The following is a 17,107-nucleotide window of genomic DNA, read 5'->3' as shown; positions in this document are numbered from 1 at the left end:
TATTAAACATGACAATATATTAGTATTGGTCTTTATTTTACCTAACTTCAGCTGTCTAAAATCAATCTGCGATTATAAGCTGCCCACCCCGGACTCTCTGCATATTTTGTGACGTATTAGGAAGTGGTATTATGAAGTAACTCCAAACGGCAATTCATCCTACCCTAGGGGAACTAGGACAGATGGGATGAATCACCATCTCAGAGGATCTATTTGTCCCCATTCACGATAGATCAAGACCTGGGTGGCTTCTTTAGACTGAATGCTTAGCTTTAAGATGGCTTCAGTTAGGTGAGATGAATCCCACTCAAAAAGATTCATATTCAACATTAAATTCTGCTGCTTCCCACAACCTAAATTATTTTAGTCATCATGTGCCTTACTCACAGCCTTTTGCTGTTTTGCTCAAATGCCTGGTCTATGGAGTAAAGAGTCTTTCCTAGAAAGGAAAAGGAAAATGCTTCTTGCCTTTTTAACTTTGCTTTTGTTAGCCAAGTATTTCCTGCACTATGGCAAGGTGTGGGTGTGGTGAACTCTTTGTGTGTAACAGATGCCAGTGAAGCTGAAGCAAGAGAGTAGGAGATGATTTTCAAAAGCTGCCTGGCAAACAGTTGATCAACTGGCTGTCAGGAGAACACAGAAACCGGCTAGCTTTGCAGCCAGAGCTGGACGAGTTGTCAGAACAGTGCACTAGAAGACCAGCACTTTCCAGAGAGCGTAATGGAAGTAGGTATTCAAATCCTGCAGGTCTGATTCTCTCACAGTCCTCTGAAAACTCTAGTGTTGGATTTTAAAGATCCAGCTAATGAAATTCCTGGTGACTCAACATGACTCAGTCCAATTAAGAACTGAATCAAGGTCTCCAAATCTGTCCCATGAAGCTCTTCATCTGAAGATTTCAAAATGTATTATAAAGATTCAAAGTGCTAACAAGTAAGATAATCCAATGATGATATCAATTCCAGCATGATGCACTTCCCACATGATCTTGGGTAAGTCCATATAGAGACAGACTTTTTACAGATATTTAGAAGCCACCCAGGGATTTTGAATTTAAATATAATAAAGATTGCAAGACTTCTTGATAATCTCTGAGGAATTCTATAAAAGAGTTGTAAAATTTTATAGAAAGAGCATTCCACTAACTATTGCACTCCAGGGGCTTTCCTATAATGCATACCTGTCCTACTCTGTTCCGGAACACAAACAGAGCTTCACTTTTCAGCTAGATCTATTGTCTGAGCGACATAGCTCTAAATTCACAATTTTGCCATCATCCTCTTGCTTATTTCAGGAAAAAATAAAGGCAAAGCTGAACAGAACAATGTTACACATTTGTTTAACCCTTCCTTGGTGGAGCTGCAAAATACAGGCATTAGTATCACACAAAGTAGTTGTACAGTTTTGGACTCATCTAGTTCCTGCTGAAGACAATGATGAAACCACAAGCCGGTTTCATTTGTGTGAAGGTGCTGACTCAGAAAACAGTACTGGACCAGCCCTACAAAATAACAAAGAGTTTCTTAAAAGCAGTGATTGTAGGAGCGGCGGAGTACATTCAACAGCATTGGTGCTGCTATCACAATGATAGCCTACATTAGGGCCTACAACAGAACCCACTGAAATCAGCAGAAAAGCATCTACAAGCACCAACAATCTTTGGATTAAGACCCATGCAATCGCTCTCTATTTCAAAATAAGATACGGCAAATCACATTTCAGAAAATTATTTCATTGGCAGCAAACAGTATGTCCTATGTATTGTGTTTTGATAAAGATACAAGCTATCATATCATAATACTGGGGGCAAACTGCAAACTCTTGCACAATGTCTAAACTGTAGGAGATACGCTTAAACCACCCTAATCGCACAATAGTATACCAAAAGTTGTCAGCTGAGTTGCAGTCGTATCTCAGTGCAGCAAGCATGGATCAAGATCCTACAGCTCTACGTACCATGCAAAAACATCCAGATGACCCTTAGGCAGTTCTGGAAAATCCTGGCCACACATGTTCCATCCTGCTGTTCCTGGGATTAGGAGGTATTCCTCTGTGAACTAGCATTTGGAACAGACATATGCTCGAGTGCTAGTGAAAAGGAAAATAAGATTCTGTGGAAGTGTCCACCATAGTGATCTGCTAATGTCGGTCTTTTCCTCATGTCCCTGTCACACAACCAAAACGACCACTGGCGCTAGCTGCCTTCCCTGCTTATAGCTGTCATAGAGGTTACATCTGCACTGTAAACTCCAAAGGACCAGGGCACAAGGTTGAGCCCTGGCCCATGACCTTCCAAACTGTTCAGCTGTTAGGACCCTCCTTGGCATGCTTTTGGCCTGTGCCAGCTAGCACGCTCCCAGCAGTGCCCAGGCACGCTCAGGGATAGCAAAGGCCAAAGACTGTTCCCAAAAGGCAGCCTGGACGAGGCCACCTGCTTGGGAAGCAGGAATGCAGGGAAAGAGTTTGACCATGTGGATAGGAGCCATGACATGCTACTTTATGTTTAGGTCATTTAATTTTCTGGCTGGAGCCAGAGAGGCTAGGGAAAGAATGGTCACTGTTCCTGAGGCAATGAACTACTTTTTCTGAAAAAAAAGTTGCTTACTGAAAATAGTACTTTGGTGAGGACATGCAAAGAGAAAGCTGCTGTGGCTAAGCTGAGCACTGCAGTCTCTTGGGCTGCCATCCAGCTGGATTCACCAGCAATTCATTCACTAAACAAATGTAGGAAAAAAAAAAACAGGAAAAAACTATCTGAGGTTTCCATGGCCACTGGACTGTATACTTTCTTTCTGACTGTTATCATGAATTTCAACACTTGCTGGTTTGCCATCCAAAGAAGCAACAGGTGTCAGAAATAATGCTTGTTTTTAGTGAGCATTCATTTCAGATACATCACAGTGAAAGATACTGTCTTTAAGCCCAAGTAAGTGGCACACTTTCACCTATGTGACAAAATATAAAGCATAGACACCCAGACTTCTGAATTCTGGCCTTATAGCTCTTCTGCTTCTGCAGTTCATATTTCCCAATTATGTTGAACGTCTAAGGTTCCTATTCTTTTGTGATGGTTGTTGGTAAAACATGTTAAGAGTATGGCATAAGGTTTTCTGAAGGACATAAAAAATTACAGAATGAGAAACAGAAGTGAGCTGTGGCAGGATCAGAACACCAAACACACCTTCATTCATTTTATGGAAAAAAGGGTGGATCCTATGTGAAAGCACACATTTATTCAGAAGTTTCCTCCAGCAAACATTTGGTGGAGAAATTGCATAAACTTTGACTTTAATATTCTAGAAGACTGAAGACAGGGCAGAAATAAAGGCCATGTAATTAGCTCCTCATCAGTGATGCTGTACTATAGAGCAGATTCGACTCTGCATTCATTTCTGATATAGTCAAAGAGTAACAAATGGAAGTGCAAGTGGTCCTCCTCCTGCACTCCCCCATGTGCTTGGTCAGCTTATCACTATTATCCAGCCAACAAAAAACATACTGCTTAAAAGGAAAAACTCTCAAAATTTCCACTAACTACTAACCTTGCTTTCCTATTATTCTCTTTCTGTCCTATTTCCCTATTTCAGCCCCCAAACTCTGGTCTGCTTCTTGGAGCAGTATCTGGATTTTCCATTGTGCTGCAGAGCCTTCTTTCCTCACTTCCCTCTTTTAGACATGTTCCTTTCTCTAACATACACTCAGCCTCTACAAGTTTTAAGACTAAAAACGTCTATAGAGAATTGCATATCTCTGCCCAAATTCCAAGCATGTAGTCTAAGGACTTCCCTAAATCAGGATCTCAGAGCTGTCTGATTTACTGTTCGTGTAACTGTGATACCTTTGCCAAAGTATAATAGATCCAAAAAGCCAGAGAGTCTCCATACCCATCTTTCCTGGCTGCATGAACAACAGGCTACTCAATAGTTAATAACTAGATTTTCCCTCCATCCTCTTAACACTTGGTCTGAAAGCACTACAAGCTCTGAGTCACTGTGCAGTTGATTTGAGCTTAACCCTAATAGCTCTGTTATGCCTTGGCTTATTCTTAAATCTTCTTGGAAGCAGGAAAGCATCAACAATAAACTTACAGGGCTTAACACTCTAACATCAGGCAAACGGGTTTATCACAATTAAAAATATCAGCAGTGTCCTTTCCACTACATCTTAGAGCTGTAAAGTAATGCTGGAGCAAAAGCATGTGCCTGCTGGTATATGCCCGAAGAGGTTCTGGGAATTAATTCGGCTCTGCAGAACTATTCCAGTTATTCATGTGACTCAGCGGCTGAGACCGGGATCTTCCTGCGTTCACATGGTGACGTGCTGATTCAGGCTGGTTCAGCAACGCGGGATCTGAGAGACACCTTATCAAAAGAAAAGCCCTCTTGGGGGACAGGCTCTCCCAGGAGTCAGAAAGGAAATTTCCATTGTGCTATCTGTACAAGTCCAGTGGGGCAAGAATAGCAAGTTATTACCAGATCTCGATGATTCTCCTCGTGGTGGGTAACAAGGGGATTGTTATTTTCAACCAATAAAATACTTCTTAGCACCACTGTGCTGTGGTGTCTGCCCAGAGGTGATCTCAGGGTTAAAGACTAGCACTGAGACAAAGGAAAACAGTACTCTGCACTTTTGCTTTCAGTCATACTTAATAGTATTTCAGTCACACTTGATATTCAAGTTTTATTTATATATATTTTATTCATAAATGTTTTAGAAAGGATTAATACCTGGCTAATGCTTATTATAGGCATGTTGCAGGCAGGAACAGTACACTGTAATTTATCAGCACCCCCTAGATTCAACTTTGTAAGTAACGGCTAATTACTAAGAAGACATTTGTAATGTATTAACCCTTTATAAACCATTTACAAATAGTATTTTGACCTATCCCTGTACCTACCCCCACTCATCATCACCATTAGACACAGAAGATAGAAATTACCTGATGAAATGTGGGCATCTAGGATGGAGCTCTACATCTGAGCTAGTCACTCCATGCTCCCTGTCTGGATAACGGGATCAAGGGCATAAGCTGACTTCTCCTGAAGCAGATATCTAAAATAGGTCTATCAAGTGGTAGCCTAAGCATTTTAAGTGACCTGCCCAGAGCCTTACAAAACAAACTGTGGCAGATCATGAACAAGACTCACATCTCCTAATTCCTCTCCTCCGTCTTAGTCCACAAGACTACAGCTGCCCTGTAACCACATAATCATAGTCCTGCAAGCCTTCAGTGAAACTGTGAATATAATTAATCAATAACCTTAAATCTCCCAGCTCCAGAAAAACAGGCTTCCTTTAATATGACACACAATCTAGCATTTTTATAGGAGCAACCAGTATAGTCAATATAATCTATTTCAGCCACCTAAATATTACAGTATTCAGAAATACCTGGTTAAGTGCTAGTGTTGCATCTCACACTGAGTAGTATGGTTTCATGGTTCATGCTGATGTTAAAAATAGCAATGCCCAATTACAATATCAAAGTATTGTTTCCTGCACTTACTGTTCCTTGGCAGCCTCCCTCCCCTCAGCCTTAGAGTTGGAGTTTCTCTTTCAAGGGAGATTAGTTTCTTTCTGCTCTGCTGCTCACTTCCCCCACAATAAATGGTACATTCAAAATACAGGAGAAACAGCATATTTTACCCCCCCAGTGAGTATAAGAATAATCACAGCAGGGTGTGATACACAGCTGAATTGAAAAAAAAAAAGGCTATTTGCTGCCATGGGCTTTAGTAGGTATCAGTGCATGGGAGTAGAAGAAGGTGCCGCCTTTAAACTGTGAAAGCGAGGCTGTCCATAACAGAAATGAAAGGAAAAGATCTAAGACAGTATCTCAGGATATTTTCCCTTTCCACCCTGGAGATCTGGAAGACCTCTTAATTACCTGTCAGACTGAAGCTACTGATGTAGCCACTGCCTCTCACAGCTCCCTCCAGTCCTTAAAGTTGTGAATTCTTACTCAAATCAGAACTTAAGTATTTTTATCTACATGAAAAACTTAAATACCGGATACTCAGAGGCATAAATTCATGTGGTATTTGAGGGTTAAAAAACAGAGGAAAATTGTAGCCTGGGAAAACTAGGGGCTTTCCATTCCCGCTGTAATGAAATGACAGATTTAAAGTTCAGAGTGAGAAAAGTCGTTGAAAGGAATTAGATTTCAAGCTTCCTGAGACATACAGGCTTTATTTTTCAAGGCTATTGATGAATCTATCAATCTCCTGATTACTGCCCCCCGACCGCCCCAAAAAACTCTAAAAAAGGAATCTGCTGCCTTAATTGAAAGGAAAAGGTTTTAAAGAATATCCACTGTAAGGTCTCTTTAAAGAAGGAAAGTCCCTGGAGGCAAAACAATAATTGGTTTTGACCTTCCGCAGTTAAGGAGGCGTTAGTAAAGACTAGACTTAAACACAGCCTGACAACTGTGAGTTCCAATCAAATTCAGAAAGAGACGGAAATTGGATAAGCAAATTCCTTTTTGTTCATGACCCCGGTCCCGCTTTCCTTTCCCCCTGCAGCATGACACATCAGAATCTTTCCTGTGTACCATAAATCACTGGCAAGACAGCAGTAGCCTTTGAATAGCTGTCTTATATTTCGTTCATATCTTCCAGACAAACAGTATTAGCAGTCCCCTGTCTACTTTGGAACAGTAAAAACATGAAATGCAGTACAAAGGCTAGCTACAGCAAGGAAGGAAGCCGTATATTTCATTGCTGTTTTCAGCATGGTGTAAATTCCCTCTCTCAGAATTTGGAAGGACTCTTCACATCAGCACCAGCAGTTGCTTGCCAATGTAACAAAACTTGTTTTTGAATGCAGAAACTCACGATCCTCATTTTGTCAGATGCTGCAGCTGGCAAAATGCTTTCCTCATCTTAAATTTAAGCTTGTCGAAGATGCTCTGTGCCAGCACTGCTCAGGGAAACGTAATGTTTCCTGCGTTACGTTTCTCGCAGCAAGTGCATCTCGCCCCAGTGTCCATGGAAACTCCTGGCAGCAGCTGGAGGCACCTACATGCTTCCCACAGCTTGTGCCTGTCAATACTCATCATTGCTGCTCGGCAGAGCCATGCTGGCACACTGCCATGCTGCATGCCACGGCCTACTCAGGCTCCCCTTGTTATTTGTTACCTACCAACTCCACTATTTGTAGGTAAAGCAGAAATCTTGAAACTCATTTTTCTGTTGCAAGGACATCTTAACTTAAGGACATCTTAACATGAAAGACCCGGAGAAGTTTTGCTTACAGTACCCTTGAATGCAAACTTACACTTGAATGTCTTCATACTTTAAAAAAGTTTCCTATTTGCTGCCAGAAAAGACAAATGGGAAAGACTCACAACACAGAGACCATATACCAAATAAAAATGCATGAACTAGTGGTGAATTTTTCCACTTTAAATGGCCAGCCACTTTGAGATGGTGACCACTGAAATCCGATTCATGTAGTTTGCAGATATGACTCACAAGAGCTGGAGGTCCAAAAGCAATAAGAGCACAGCTTGGAGAGATATCAAGACTTTGGAAACCAAAATTGGTTATTTTTAGGGTCTGATGAGACAGAGGTGAAAGTGCAAGTGGTATAAAACAAGGTAAGTGGGATGTCCATGTATTTGCTCAAGGGTGGTATGGTTTCACTTTCTCCTGGAAGGGAGCTGAAAGCTGGGAATGGTCCCATACAGATAGAGTTACAGGAGTTAGTAGCAGCAGGACTGTCCCAGAATACTAGCTCCATATGCTTTGACCCTTTCTCAAGTTTTGGGAAAGGTTGCTTCTTGCACTTGCGAACCTAACCCTGGCTAGTTGTCATGCCTCTTTCAGCCTTTTAGGTGTTGTGGCGGCTGACTCCTGCTGCATCTCTGGAAAGCACATTTCCCCTCAGGCCCAGAAGAGCTCCCTTGCTGTTTTAGGCCAGAAGAGCCTAAAGAATCAATGTGACATTCACAGTCTGACAGCAAAGCCGAATATCCTAACGGTATCCAAGCCATGCTGCAGCTGCTGCAAGCCAGCTAACCTGGCACCCTACATGGTCTCTGAAACCAGGGTGGGGGGAGGCACTCAGCCCAAACCTAGACTCTGCAAGAAGCAAGCAATTAGTACACAAAGCACAACCACTATTGATCTTTGGAAAGACCAGATTTAGAACAGATTTCAGAATCACAAATCTCTACCATCTGCATCCTCCAAGTCTCTGCTTCCCAACCATCAGTCCCACCTGCCCTGTCTCATTCCATATAAGCAATTCTCATATATATACCTGTTTATCTAGTGATCTCTGAATTTCGGAGCAGTAATAACTTGCCTGTTTAAAAGAATTTGAGGAATTCACTTTAATTCATGGAACTCCAGAAATTCATGGCTCTCCTTCTTGCTCTTAATTTCTCCTGTGCACTGCTCCCAGTTTTCCTCTCCCAACCACTGTTCTTGGAAGGGCTATGGACCCCTATCAGGAGGCACAAACGAGGAGGAGAATGAATCCTTACCTATGATAGTGTTCAAACTGTATGTAGGCAATGGGAATTAATAAAACTGGAACAGGCTCAGCACTGGCACTTTATGTAGGACAATACGTACCTCCTGAGCTGGGTCATGTACCTAGCACGTCCTTGCTGAAGTGCCAGCTTTGCAGAGGAATGCTGACCCTTACAGGGGAGTCGCTATGTACTATAGTAGCGCAGAGACTTCTGCAAAAAGGCAACAAGGCAGGTTAGCTGGGACTATATCAAAAATCTATAAATAATGTTCTATAAATGAGGTTCCATAAAAGATCTAAAAATACCAAGAGGGCAGTTTTTCAGTTGTTGGGTTTTTTAATGTTATTTTATTTATTTATGGAGTTCTACTGAATGGAAATGGAGCTTTAGAGTCAAATAAGAAAAAATAAATCTTCTAATATTCAAACTGCAAGGTGCTGTGTGCTTTGAATGCCCCTGGAAATCAAAGGTGCTAAGTACCCTTCAGAGTTGCACAAGCTATCCTCAAATTATTATCCAGAAAGGAAACACTATTTACAATTGTCATTGGGCACCTGCTAAGTGTTCATAAAAGTTTACTCTTGCTCCCAAGAATTTACAATTTAAGTAATAAGGAATTACTGCAATTTTTTGTTTCTGCTTCTTGTTATTAATTTTATAACATTCGATAGTGAAACAATAGGCTTCAGCCATAGATCTCAATTCAGAAAAAAAGCCCCAGTTGTCAGAAGATGAAACGAAGTCTTAGCACTCTGAAGCAATTTACTCAAGCTCACTGGGCAAGGCAGTGGCAGAACCAGAAAGAAGAGCCAAGTCTCTGCCGTTATCAGCAAGGCCGCAGTGACTCTTCAAGCTTCTCCTGTTTTCAACACTATGAGTTGCGAGAGGGGGAGCTGGGATGGCGGAGGTGACATTAGGACAGGAAATGAGCCAACGCAAGTGTCTTGAACAAGTTTTACTTCCTAACACGGGAGCAGGGCAGAGTTTGCTATCACGATCCTTTAGCTCTCCGCGTTAAGTGCTGTAGAGATTTCTGTCAAAAAGGCGGTCAGATGAGGACAATTTTCACAAACTGTTCTAGTGTAAGGCCTCAGGAGAAAGCCCACCAGAGCCCTCCCATCTCCGTGGTACCCCGAGCCTGGAGGCCGTAAGATCTCCTCGGTTACTCAGCGCAGCCGTGCCAGGAAACCAGCCATAGCGCTGGGGTGAGAGCATGTCTGCAGAGCTATCCCGGAGCACAGAATTCGGCTCTCTTAATGCCGAGGGCACTTTGCCCTACACATCCTTTTAAGTCATCACATTTGTTTTCAAGTGCAGAAGTCTCTTAGAATCCCCCAAATGTAGAAGTTTTAGAGATCACCAAGAGAGAATTTGCCCTGCTTTCAGTGACACCTCTGCCGAATTATGCTCTCGTCTAAGAGGGGAGCAACCTAGCTCTTCCCTGCCCAGACATCCATGCTATGAGAATGACACACCACCAGTCACACTGTTCACACCAACTGTGGCAGTAAACTTTATTTCAACTTTGACATTTTGTGCCTGCACAGTGACTCATGACTGTCCACGATGCTCCGTTTAGGGATGCAAGACTCAAAAGCCAATGCAGAAAAATAAGCAGCAAGCTTTAGGAATCGGAAAGAGCCGTTGCTGAAACGGAGGCACGTCATCATTTTTGTATACTGCGGGGCAGAAACAATAGACAACAATAGATAACAATAGATAACAATAGACTAGTTGCAGTTACTAGACACTTTTACAGAGTGAGACTAGCAAGTTATATTACCATTTTACTACCAGGTGTACTTTTTTCCAAGAGAATCTTGGGCAACCAATGAAAAGTTGCATCCCTTCTAACCAGGTGTGAGCTCTCTCAGGAGAAGTGACGGGTGACAGCTGTGAACACGTTCTGCTTCTGAAGGAGCAATGAAACACGCAGGTGCACAGCTCCGTCATCGTCCCCAGCAATCCTCTGTGAGGGAGAAGCCAGGACGTCTGACAATCCCCTCCACAGCTCACCCAGACACAACAGATTTCCCTCCGCCTGCTCCTTCTAAATTTACTGTGTTCTGGATCTATTTATATAGCTGGTGCTCAGAGAGCATTAGGAAAAAATAATAATTCTTAAAATCCTAAATTAACTTTTTATGTTTGGGTGTCTAGAATTATTTCGTAGGTATCAAATAGGATATACAAAACCATGAACCCTACTTTACAGGCGAAGCTGTGCTCTAAGATGGAAAATAGCTCACAGGCTTCTCAAAGCAGTAGCTGGTGTCAACCAGAAGAGCTCTCTTGGCTAGGGCTGAGCTACAGTGACTTCACCAGCTGAAGAACAGCCCAGGGTGCCCACATTTGCCCTAAGTTTCCACCTATAGCCACGAGGCGCATTACCAAACGCCTGCAACAGAAAATCTGTAAACAGCTAAATGAGTTCATATACATCTCTGCTGACTGGAAAACGTCCAAGTTAACCTACTCAGAAACCAAACTCCATTCCCTCATCTTGCACCAGAGAATTACTTATTTGCCTAAAGGCACTTTGAGGCAATTGGTATATTTGAAGGTTGGTATTAAGTCTGCTATTGATAGTGGTGTGGGGAAGAAAACTGTAGTGGAACGTCAGTAATCCGAGCATTTTTGGACTAGAACAGTGTTCAGATTAATGAACACTGATGCTATTTCAGGGTTGTGCTTGCTAATATTAGTATATAGTCAGACATACCAGAATGCTGCCTTTTTTTTTTAAAGCCAAAGTTTTGACTTAACATGTAGCCATGGCAGCAGAAATAGCAGAGGTAACAGGTTACTGTTCAGCTGGCCAAGTCATTTGGATTAATGAGTTTTGGAATAAAGAAGTTTCACTGTATTTGATTAACTTGTCTTAAAAGCTTTTGATCTTACTTCAAACCAACCAACCATTAATGTCTCATATGAGTAAATGTTTCTAACCTGAAATTTGCAGGATAATTTTTGAAAATACCTACATAAGTGGTACAGGAGCTTACTGCTTTGAGGATGAATTTATACTCCTGAAAGGTGTGAAAAAATATTACTCTCCAGGATCTGAGTACTTGCCATCAAGTGTAGTCAAATATACCTTATAGTTTCACCTTAATATTTAGCTAAGAGTATTGATTATATTACTTAATCCAATTTATAGATGAAGTGAGTGTTATCATTTTGTGCTCTCCCTCTTTTTCTAAACTCTGAAAAGGCTCAATATTTCTATTTTATGTATACAGTTTGGAAAGGTCAAACCTAAGCGTTTGATGTAAGGAACAAAACCAAATTTTTATACTCCAGTGCAAGCCTAGGTGCTAAAAGATGGTTAGGTACAACACTATTCAAGTGACACTTACCCAAAGTTGTATCTTCTGTACCATGGCAGAGATCATGCCAGTGCTTCCACTATAAACTGGAAATGGAGTTTATAAATGAACCATAAAGCCAAGCAAAAGCTTTGACAAGCACAATAAGGCAAGGACAAGGACGATATCCAATATCCAATACTGAGTTGTATCAGAAAAAAAGTTAAATTTTGGCACTTAAAGACAGTGTAAATAATAAGTTAGTGATTCAAGCTGGATTTTTCACACTTGCATGAGGAAGGCTGGGAGAAATGACAAATGGTGGGAAAGTCCTGTTCACCCATGGGTGCTCTGCTCACATAACCAACCCTCAGGAGGGTTAACCTGGCATGGGAGTGAGCATGCTGCGATCAGGATTTACAGTAGCTAGGAAAGGGGCGACAGGCTCATGAACATTAGCTCTCTTTTTCTTCCATCTCTCCCTCCCAGATCCTGTCTACAGTTCTATTTTGTTCACTAGTCAAGCCTGATGGAGACCTGTAGTGCAGGAGGATGGGACAGTACTGTCCCGTATGCATGGTTTTTTGTTCTTGTGGGATGAGGTGCTGAAATGGAAACATCTTGGCCATGCCTAAATTACCATTCAGAGCTATGTTAATATACAGGCTTGAGCTTCACACAGCCAAGTGGCAGGACGTCATTGCACCTGTACTTCAAGACAGAGCTTGTGTGGGAGACGGTTCTCACCTTTTATTAAGCTTCTCTGCCTGGAGGCCAACTGGCCAGCTGGGTTATGACTAGACACAGCACAAACAGGAGAGATGGAAGAGCAGTCTCAAACTTTTCTATTTGGCACAGTCTTTGGAGAAGCCTCAGGCATTTGATATCATAAAAATGTCATAGAGAACCCTGACCTCAGTGCAGGAAACCTATTTAATAAAACATCACCAATGTATTTCCGGAAGGAATTAGAACATAAAGATATTTTGCTTTTAATTGAAGTACAGTAAAGATATTAAAAAGTCATAATGTGTGCTACACAAGCTATCACAAAAGCTTTCTTTTCTAAGTGGAGAAAAAACAACTCTGCCAAAGCTTTGTGTGGTATCAGCGGTGACTTTCTGATGGTGCCCCCCATACCAAGATCATATACTACTCTTTCTACAGATTACATTTTCCAGTCTACATGATATTTATTTGCTACTACCACTAGTTATTAAATAAATATTTATCTGATAGGCTGGCATCTTCCCAGGTATATAAAAAGAACACCAGACGTTAAAGAAAACAACTTCCCCACTTATTTGACTCAATGATCAGAATGACTGTCTGGTACATAATATGCAGGACTGGGCAGACTTCTTTAGAGGCAAACGTGGAATTTGGGCAAGTGGAAGACTGTGATTCAAATAAACATTCTGGAGAAGGTAAAAGCTAGAATAAAGGAAAGCAGCAAACAAATGTAAAAGGAGAATGATAGCAGGGAAATCATAAGTAACTAAGAAACTGACTGCCTTCTCATTTACCTGGTCTCAGTCACCTCTCCCTTGCAGTTACACACACATCTTGGTAACACAGAAAGGCAAAGTGACTGTCAAGGACAGTAGTCCGCTATCATTAAAACAGGTAAAGGTATATCTCAAACATAACAGAAAACATCTCACTGAATAGTCCACCAATTTAATAGGTGGCTTTTTTGTTTGTAGAGATATATTTACAATAATTTGTGAAACATGAAGTCCTTGGGGTTTCCTGAGCTATTAAATGAATATGAATTCCTTCACAGATGCTGGAGTAATGGAAGAGGGATAGATTTCTTTCTATTGTGGTCTATATGGATTTTTATATTACACCATACTGTCCAGGTGCCCTCTGGGAGTCCCTTAAAAATAACCTCTTACATTTTTCACCTATGATCCTTTCCCCTGATAATTCCATCTTATTGCATTTTATACAGACGCTACCACTCCCCCACTCCAAATTCAAAAGTGATCCTTCATTTTCTTCAACAACGCGTTAACTATAGTACAGATGCTCTGCTCTGGGGTCATTTGAATTCTTAAAAAACAAATTACTCATAGTACGTGTTCAGCTCATTATCGATGTGGGAGTAAGGGAGTGAAACCGTCCTACTGTTTACCCACATAACTAGCAGATATCCCCCACACTGCTGCACTACTTTTCTTCCATCATGACTCCAAGAAGATAATTTGCAAATAATATTCTATGATCAATTCTGCTAAGATGTAACCTTACACAGTCAAATAGGCCGGCATATATACGTTTGCTGGGCCAAGGCCTGAATTTGGAGTTCTACCTTTGAATCAGACTGAGTGAAATTCTTCTCCTACTGACTTCAAACTCAGGATTTCACCCGGGGTACTGAAAAAATCTTTCTTCTGCTACTACCAACCACCCGCAGCTGTCCAGTTTGCAATAAATTCCATTAAAACTCTGCTATAAAGTGAAAGGAGTACTGAAAGCTATGTTTATGTTCAACCAATTCAAACAACAAAAACCTAGAGATCCTGATCTTTTATTGTAAAGGCGCAATACTGGAGAACTTTTCTAAGCAAATCTGGAAAGAGCAACATGTTTTTAGATGGATAACTCTAGAAGAAAAGGGGAAACAAAACAACAGCAGCTTGCTTTGTGGTGGTTGAGATGACTGGGATACAACATGCAGACGTGAGAATGCTCTGGAATGGACGTTCGTTCTGCCCGATAGTCTAGCACTGTATAACTTACAGCATTTTCAAGACCAAGCTGGTGGAAACGGATAGCTACCACAAGCTAAGCTTTCCTAGTATTTAGCAGATTTTTCAGAGGACCTACGTTGTCTCTGAATCACTGGGAGATTCACCACCTAAAAATCCCTAAGACATTCTGGAGGATGACCCCGTCAGCAGTATGCATTTGACAGGAGTTTTGCTTTAATGGCATTACAAACAAACACTGTCCCTATTTAACATTGCAAAATTTCATGCGAGTTTGAAATCCCTCTCTTTAAAAAGAAGTACACCTTTTCATAGCAGAAAGGACTCTGTCCTCTGTTTGCTAAGGGGAGCACCTAAACTTCTGTCGCTTACTTTTTTATTACAGGTGCCCTTGTACTGGTCCTGGACTCCCACCGAGTACTAAACCACTGAACAAAACAGAATTCCTGCCACTGACTGTAGCTGGCCCAGAAGCACACTGATGGGCCCAGCACCCATCTACTGTAGCAGGTCTGCATTTTAGTCATGCTGAGAGACACTGTTAGCATCCTATTATCCCATTCCACAGACTCTGTATTGTGCACACCTCTGTGCTGAACACCTCTGGCATCACAACGAGAGATTTCACAGGCCAAGAGAGAAATGGTCCCCTGTGGACGCTGCAGAGCTTTGCGCAGGACTGTGCTTTTAAAGCAGGAAGAACAGCATTTCCCATTTAGTGCATGAAACCATTGTCCTTCCCATGCGCTAAGCACGGAATTTGTGGACATGGAAGGAGATGAACGTTACTCAGAAGTGCTGCGTCTCCCATCTTAATGCCATTTAAAATCTAGACGAAGACTGTGCTGTTACTGTTCTGCTGCTTTTAAACAACCCCTTTCATTTTGGTGCCTTGTGCAGGGCTTTTTGTTTTGCCTTTAGCTTCCTTTTGACTTTGATTCTTTTGTGAGAGTTTATATTCCCTTCTAAATGTCCCACCCACTCAGCATCAGTTAAAATTAAAAGATTAGATGTCAACTGGTCTCCAAGTACGGAATAAAAGAGAACAACAAATTCTACCAAGGATCTCACTCAGACTGTAAAAATAAAGGATGAGTTTGTATTGGCAAAGGCCTCTCTTGATCTGTTAATATCAAGGAAGACAAAATTATCTGTGTTCTTTGTGAAGCAGCAGTTGTTTTAGCGGGGAAGGAAGCCAAGACAGCTGTTAGATAGTTCAGTGCAAAATACTGACAGTGACACACCAACAACAACACTAGCAGTGAGGGACTCCGCCAAATGGCCAAAATACCAAATATTATTAATGCTGCTTTCAAAGGATTTGTCAAACTGCAATAATTGAAAATTTTCATACTGAGCGAAAGATACCTTCTCTGCTCATCTTGGCCTACCGTGTTTTAAAAGAAACTGCAGAGCATAATCTCTCAGATGCAAAAGATACTGCTGAGAACAGTTCGGCAGGTCTTGGTCAGGGCTCAGGATTAAGTGGACAAGCAGCCATCCATGTTTGGTTTGGATGCAGCACTTTACCCCTTTGAGGAAGGAAAGGCCGTGAGATTTCAACAGCTTTCCAGGAGTCCTCAATTTAAGCTGCTTTGTTCACATGACCTGTAGCATATCCAACCCCATGACAAAGGATTATGAAATTTTTTTCCACTTCCTTCACGCAGGATGAAAGACGGCATGCGTTGTGGTCAGCAACAAAGCAGAGGTTTCTAACACGGACCTTGCTCTCACCATGTCCTCTTGTTCTGGTGACCTGACCTCTGTTGCACGTAATTTTCTCCATTTGTTCTAACTTCCTAGTAAAGGTTTATTTGCAGATCTTCAAGGCTTTCAGATAGACAGAACTAATATCTAAATAAAAATATAATTCTGCTTTCATTCACCCTTTTCATGCGTAACACCAAAACTAAATAGGGTTGCACTAATAAAGCTACGTACAAGCTCAACAACAGAGATGTTAGTCAGGAGGCAAAATATGGCCCATCATCTTATTAAACAGAGCACTATTTCCAACTACCAGTGCAATGCAAACCCTTGAAGACTGCAGGAAACCTACGCTTAAGCCCTGCTTGGAAGGTTTCATGTACAATTTCTCCCCTTCCTGGCCCCTTGTGTCGTCTGGAAAGGCTTTCTTTTATTAAACTACACCCTTCTACATGGCACTCTATTTCTAGCCCCAGCTGCACCTTCAAAGCTTTACTAACTCCAATTACTGTCCAAATTACATTTATGGAAAAACGTCATTTTCTCTGAGTGCAGAATTACATGTTGGCTGTTTACTTATAGATTTGGATCATAAAAGAACTTAGAGAAAAAAAAATAAAGGCCCAGCATGGCTGTAAGTAACATCCTTTGTCCTGTATCAATGGATGTAATAGAGAATGGAACGTGATCCACTTTTGAAATAAGGAACAAGACCTCACAGTTGTGATAGAAATCAATATCTCCCACCCCACCAGCATAAAGCTCCCATTGATATGAGCGGCATGCTCCAAAACAGAATTTGGCCCTAGGACTCCTGAAATGCTTATACTTGTGGAGAAATTATAATGAACACCCATTCTCATGGCATCAGTGATTCCTGCAAACTTTTT

At 41.5% G+C, this 17,107-nt stretch overlaps 1 protein-coding gene across 17 annotated transcripts in view; it reads right to left on the bottom strand.

Moving 5' to 3' along the window:
- Positions 1 to 17,107, bottom strand: part of FGGY (FGGY carbohydrate kinase domain containing) — a 333,758-nt gene that overhangs the window by 176,521 nt on the left and 140,130 nt on the right. The window contains exon 1 of one of the 17 annotated variants that reach the window (XM_009688420.2): positions 5,510 to 5,528. The exons of the other annotated variants lie outside the window; for them this stretch is intronic. The gene's annotated coding sequence lies outside the window, so the exon portion shown is untranslated. Of the gene's footprint in view, positions 1 to 5,509; positions 5,529 to 17,107 lie in introns of those variants that run through there. 17 annotated transcript variants of the gene reach the window in all.

This window comes from Struthio camelus, chromosome 8, assembly GCF_040807025.1.
Source record: "Struthio camelus isolate bStrCam1 chromosome 8, bStrCam1.hap1, whole genome shotgun sequence".
Classification (NCBI taxonomy): Eukaryota; Metazoa; Chordata; class Aves; order Struthioniformes; family Struthionidae; genus Struthio; species Struthio camelus.
This window is presented reverse-complemented; position numbering and strand designations above follow the sequence as displayed.